The sequence below is a fragment of the Lactuca sativa genome, chromosome 5 (assembly GCF_002870075.4).
Source record: "Lactuca sativa cultivar Salinas chromosome 5, Lsat_Salinas_v11, whole genome shotgun sequence".
NCBI lineage: Eukaryota > Viridiplantae > Streptophyta > Magnoliopsida > Asterales > Asteraceae > Lactuca > Lactuca sativa.
Genome location: NC_056627.2, coordinates 59,476,836 through 59,483,077, shown reverse-complemented (window position 1 = coordinate 59,483,077; position 6,242 = coordinate 59,476,836).

Sequence of the window (6,242 nt, the reverse complement as noted above, 5' to 3'; positions counted from 1 at the left end):
TACTGGTTCCCAAAGAATACAAGTTGTTTTGAAAAAGTGTCAACAATTATGTTGGTGAGTTCATAAGATTTTGTATGATTGTAAGCCTTTTCGAGTAAAGTAATTGTGTTTGTTTCCAAAAAATCCAATATTTTCTATAAAATGAGTTGTAGTCTTAAAATGTTCCAAGACCGAAATGTATAAGTTTTTTGTACTTAAAGTTTGTAATATGTAGTTTTAATTTAAATAAAACCATTTAAATGTACGTTAGCCCCGTAAACAAAAATGTATTGTTAATACCCCATGTAAGTTATTACAACCATGCTAACGACTAGTTGGCATGTGACGACGTTCCTCAGGCGTCGGAATATTATGACATTTGTCACCCCAGAACTTCCGGTCTAACTGTAGTTAACAGTTTAGGTGCGGGATTATTAGCCACGTATAGATCTATAAACAAGTATCACGTTCTCCCTACAAGAGATTTTGGTTTATAATACAGGACTTAAGTTATATACTTAAAAGTAATTTGAAGTCAAATGTCTCACAAATCTTGAATTTAAAGGTTTACATATGAAAATCCCTTTTTCTTGTAAATGTATGTATTACGCTTTCATAGTGTAAAAATAGCATGGATATTCCACAAACTATACCTATTATAGTTTGTAAGTGTATGTTCCGTTGAAATAAAAACCTTTGTGTATTAACAACTTTTCATGTATAATTTTGGCAGTAACATTATTTAGCTTTTTTATGAAATAAAATATATAAAAACATAAGAAACGATTTGTATGTTTACATTACAATTCTTTTATTTTACTTGTATCCCCCCCCCCCCCCCCTAAAACATAGAAAAATCTTGGAAAATGTGGGGGTATGAACTCACCTCGACTGTGATCGAAGTTAGATAACGAGGTAGAAATGGTGATCTTCGAGACTAGAATATGTGAAGATGTTGTATCCTAATGGTTTAAACACATAATAATGTGTGAATATATGAATTATAATGAAATTGTGTTTGTATAACACTTGCCTATAATAGAAATGCTTACCAAAAAGCTTTATAGAATTACATTGAAGAATGCTTCCTGGGATTGTTTTTGAACTTGAATATTAATGGAGTGGACTTGAGTTTTGAGAGAATGTAGGATGGAAATTTTTACTGAAAATGAATTTTTGAATGGTCCATATATATATATATATATATATATATATATATATATATATATATATATATATATATATATATATATTATATATATATATATTTATATATATATATATATATATATATATACTTGTAGATTTAAAAGAATGATTAAACTTAAAGTATAAAAAGGAAATATTTTTTAATATACAACTTTAAAATAAGAAAGAAAGAAACGTATTTATTACAATTTAATATCATATATACGATATTTAATACGTTATATATATAATTATATGACTTTAATTAAAATTTAAAACAAACCAAAAATTGACAAGTGGATAATATTTATTTTAAAATTACCACTAAATGACAAGTGTCAAAACTCATGATAGATGGTGTCAACGATCAGTTTAGTGGTAATTTAGTGGTAATTTTGAAAATACTTATAGTTTGAAGATACTTTTAATTCAGAGAACTTAGGCCCTTTAGTTTTTATAGTTTTATACCATGTAAGGTTTGGTATACTTTATTCACTATAAACAAGGGCTCTGATACCAATCTGTCACACCCCGAAAACCGAAGGCGGAAACATTTCCGGGGTTGACTCCACGTTGAGTATCAAATCCAATGCACATAGTAAGTAATGTAAAACAACCATTACATTACATATAGAAAAGTTTTACAATTGTTTCAAAAGTAAAGTTGTACATGTGATACATAGTATATATGAACAAAATGAAACGGGTCTTCTGCGCACTGCGTCTTCGAACAAAAGGATCTTCGGGTGCCTGTCTAACGCTGACTTGAGAATACAAGCGGTTTGAAAATCAGCATAACGCTGGTGAGTTCATAAGCGGTTTTGTTTTATGGAAAAATGTACAAGTGTCCTTTCCATTTCTGAAAATGTTACACACACGAAGAAAATCCCATATTTTCTTAAAAGGTTAGTTATGGATTCCCAAAATGTAATGTAAAGTTGTATGTTGAAATCATGTTTACCCTTATTAATGTATGATATCTGGTTTGTTACACTTTTCTGGTTATGTACAATGTTCCCCAGGAAAATCCCATATTTTCCTGAATGTTGGTTACCAAATGTGAAAGATGTATTCTGAAAACCTGGTTATCTTGTGAAATGTATTAGTTTTAACACATATATAAACTAATATTTACTAAGTAAGTTGATTACTTTATTCATTATTACTATTAAGAAAATTTCTGTTATCCTAATTGCGAGTTCCATAACCATACAATACACTAGATATGGCAATAAGTAGTCCACATCACCTTATGACTTTCGTCACCCTTGAACCCTTTCGGTTCGGCTGTAGCTAGCAGCCAGGTGTGGGGTAGTCAGCCCCGTATAGATCTATACACTCAAGTCACGCTCCCTATCTAAGAGATTCGGGTTACGGGTGCAGTCCTCCACTCACATATCTCTGTGGAGTGTTTGCCGAGGACGTGTCTCCAATTATATAGGACTAACAAATCTACTAGTAACAGTATGATAATCCTCCATTCGCGTATCTCTGTGGAGTGTTACCAAGGACAAGACAGTGTACAAGTTTTATGTTTAAAGGCTCTAAAGTTATGCTTTTAACTAATAAAATGTGGAAGACCATTTGTGAAATAAATAAAACATAACAGTTTACAACTAATTTCACAACTAATGTATATGATTACACTGCGAGTTTCAAACGGTTATCGGTTGTGATTATCAGTGTTAAAAGCATACAAGTTTTGAAACACACACATGAAAACAAGTTTTCAAGTACAATTATACATTGTACTTTGCTTGTATTCCCCCCTAAAAACAGTGAAAACAGTGAAAAAGGGTAGGGGTATGAACTCACCAGACAAGAAGGCGCAACTGTTTCTGACACTAATCGTTGGTTCGGGGCTTCATTACACGCGAGGTTCCTATGTAATATGAAATAATATCTAAATGTATCTAATTAGATTTAAAAAATACTAATTAGATGGAATACTACACTCCAATGAACTAAAACACTTCAAAACAAGTGTTTGGAGTGACCCGGGTGACATCTACGGACGTATAATGATGCGTGGGACTTGGGAATTGAGTTTACTCTTCAAGAGTAAACTCCTTAGGGAGTTTTCGGCCTCATACAATATACACACATGAGTTCACGGTTGTGAACTCATGTTTCGGTATTTTGGAGTGCTAAATGGCTTGATTACTCATGGGAAATGATGGAATGGATTTTTCTAAAGCCTTGGAATGGATTGTACTAGCATATATATTATTTATGGGAGTTCACGGTAGTAAACTTGGAGTTTACGGCCGTAAACTTCCCCCAAGATCAAACCATAATTATTTTGGAAGGCTAGGACAATCACATGTGATTCTAACTAATTTTCCAAGCCTTGGTATGAGTTTAGGGCACCTTTTAACATGTTTTTATGAGTTTACGGCGCTGGAACTATTTCTTGGGAAGCCTTGGCCGTAAACTCCTAAATGGAGGGTGTTTGACATGTAAAAGGTCCCCAAACTATTTTTAGATGATTCTAGGATTTATTCCAAGGCTATTGGTGGAGTTATATGGCTTTTTAACATACAAAAATGAGTTTACTCCCCATGTATGAGGATTTTACGGCCCAAGCATGTTCCTTGGCCGTAAACTCTTATTTGCTCCTCAAAATTCATGTTTAGGGTGTTCTAAGTCCGGATTTGTAAGCCATAAGGTCATATCTAAGTCCCAAAATTGGTTTGGAGGGGTTAAATTGCTTTAAACCCAAGTTTTTAGGTGTTTACGGCCCAAGCATGCTCCTTGGCCGTAAACACATGTTCCAGGTCCAAATTGATATATTAAACACGAATTTGAAGGCCTAAGAGGTTAAACAACAAGTTGGGGATGTTACCTCAAAGATTTGAAGCCTTAATTCAATGTTTTGGACCTTGAATCTTTGGTTGAGGAGAGAGGTTAGAGAGAGAGTAGTGAGATGAAGTAAAAGCTTCTAATGGAAGTTTAGAACACTTTAAATAGTGTTCGGGATTTAGACACGGTGGAATTCTACCCGATACCGGCGTTAGACGGGGCTTTTGGTCGCACCCGACCAAGTTGCCGTAACCCGACATGGTCGATTCTAGAAATGTTCCGATCACTAGTATGGGTTGTTAGAATGAGTTCTAAATGTACTAGGACACCCACTAAGTCATATTAGATAATCTCTAATTAACGACATAATTTAATGACGAAATCGGAAATAAATTTGGAAACGACGATTGGTTAATTGAAATGGATTACGAAAAGGGTTACAAGTAATGATACGAAATTTCAGGTTGTTACATTATCCCCCCGTTAGACGGAATTTCGTCCCGAAATTCAAAATTAAGATACAATACAAGATACAAATCATGGATCTGGAAAAAGATGCGGATACTTCTGTTTCATCGAGTCTTCACGCTCCCAAGTGAACTCCGGTCCCCGCTTTGCATTCCAGCGAATCTTCACTAACGGGATGCGGCTTTGCTTTGTACGTTTGACTTCTCGATCCATGATTTCGATCGGTTCCTCCACGAATTTGAGGTTTTCATTGATCTCTATCTCGTCCAAGGGAATCACTAGGGTTTCATCGGATAGGCACTTCTTGAGATTTGAAACACAGAAGACGAGATGGATGTTACTGAGCTCATGGGGTAAACGAAGTTTATAGGCTACCGGACCGATCCTGGCGAGGATCTCGAAGGGTCCAATGTACCTCAGGCTAAGTTTCCCATGCTTTCCGAAGCATACCGTGCCTTTCCAGGGCGAGACTTTCAACAGGACACGGTCTCCAACCTGGAATTCCAAAGGTTTCCGTCGGTTATCAGCGTAACTCTTTTGGCGATCTCGTGAAGCTTTCAATCTTCTCGGATTTGGATGATCTTCTCGGTGGTTTCGCGGATAATTTCAGGACCAGTGAGAGCACTGTCGAGGACTCGACTCTTGGCTAGTTGTGTATCCCCAACCTCGGCCCAGCATAGAGGGGATCTGCACTTACGACCGTAGAGGGCTTCAAACGGGGCAGCCATGATGCTGGTGTGGTAACTGTTGTTGTACGAGAATTCGATCAAAGTCAGATGTGTGTCCCACGACTTTCCAAAATCAATGACACATGCTCTAAGCATGTCCTCCAGGGTTTGGATTGTTCTCTCACTTTGTCCATCGGTCTAAGGATGATAAGCCGTGCTCATATCTAGTTTGGTTCCAAGAGCCTTCTTGAGAGACTGCCAGAATCTGGAGGTAAACCTGCTATCTCAATCAGAGATAATGGATGCAGGTACACCGTGCAGTCGGACTACCTCTTGGATGTAAATTCGTGCGAGTCTTTCCATCTTCAATGATTCTTTGATCGGGATGAAGTGAACGGACTTTGTTAAACGATCGACAATTACCCAAATGGTGTCGTACCCACTCGGACACTTGGGTAGTTTGGTGATGAAATCCATGGTAATCATCTCCCATTTCCATTCGGGTATCTCGGGCTGCTGGAGCAGACCCGAGGGTTTCTGGTACTCGACTTTCACCTTGGTGCAAGTCAGACACTTGCCCACAAACATAGCTATCTCAGCTTTCATGTTTGGCCACCAGTATTGTTTCTTGAGATCCAGGTACATCTTATCCGAACCCGGTTGAACGGAGTATCTGGTCTTGTGTGCTTCCTCCATGACAATCTCTCTGAATCCTCCGGACTTTGGAATCCAGATTCGATCCATGAAGCAGTAGACTCCGTCACCTTTGATCTCAAGTTTCTTTTCCATTCCTCTCAAGGCTTCGATCGACACATTCTCGGGTTTGAGGGCTTCTAAATGGGCTTCTTGGATTTTCATGGATAAGTTGGAATGGATGGTCATCGTCTGGTTCTTCACTTTTCGGCTTGTACTCTCCTTTCGGCTAAGGGCATCTGCTACCACATTGGCCTTGTCGGGATGGTAACGGATTTCACACTCATAATCACTGAGTAGTTCTACCCATCGCCGTTGCCTCATGTTCAAGTCTTTTTGGTCAAAGATGTGCTGCAGGATCTTATGGTCAGTGCAGATCGTACACTTGGTTTCGTAGAGATAATGTCTCCAAATCTTCAATGCAAAGACTACGGCTCCTAATTC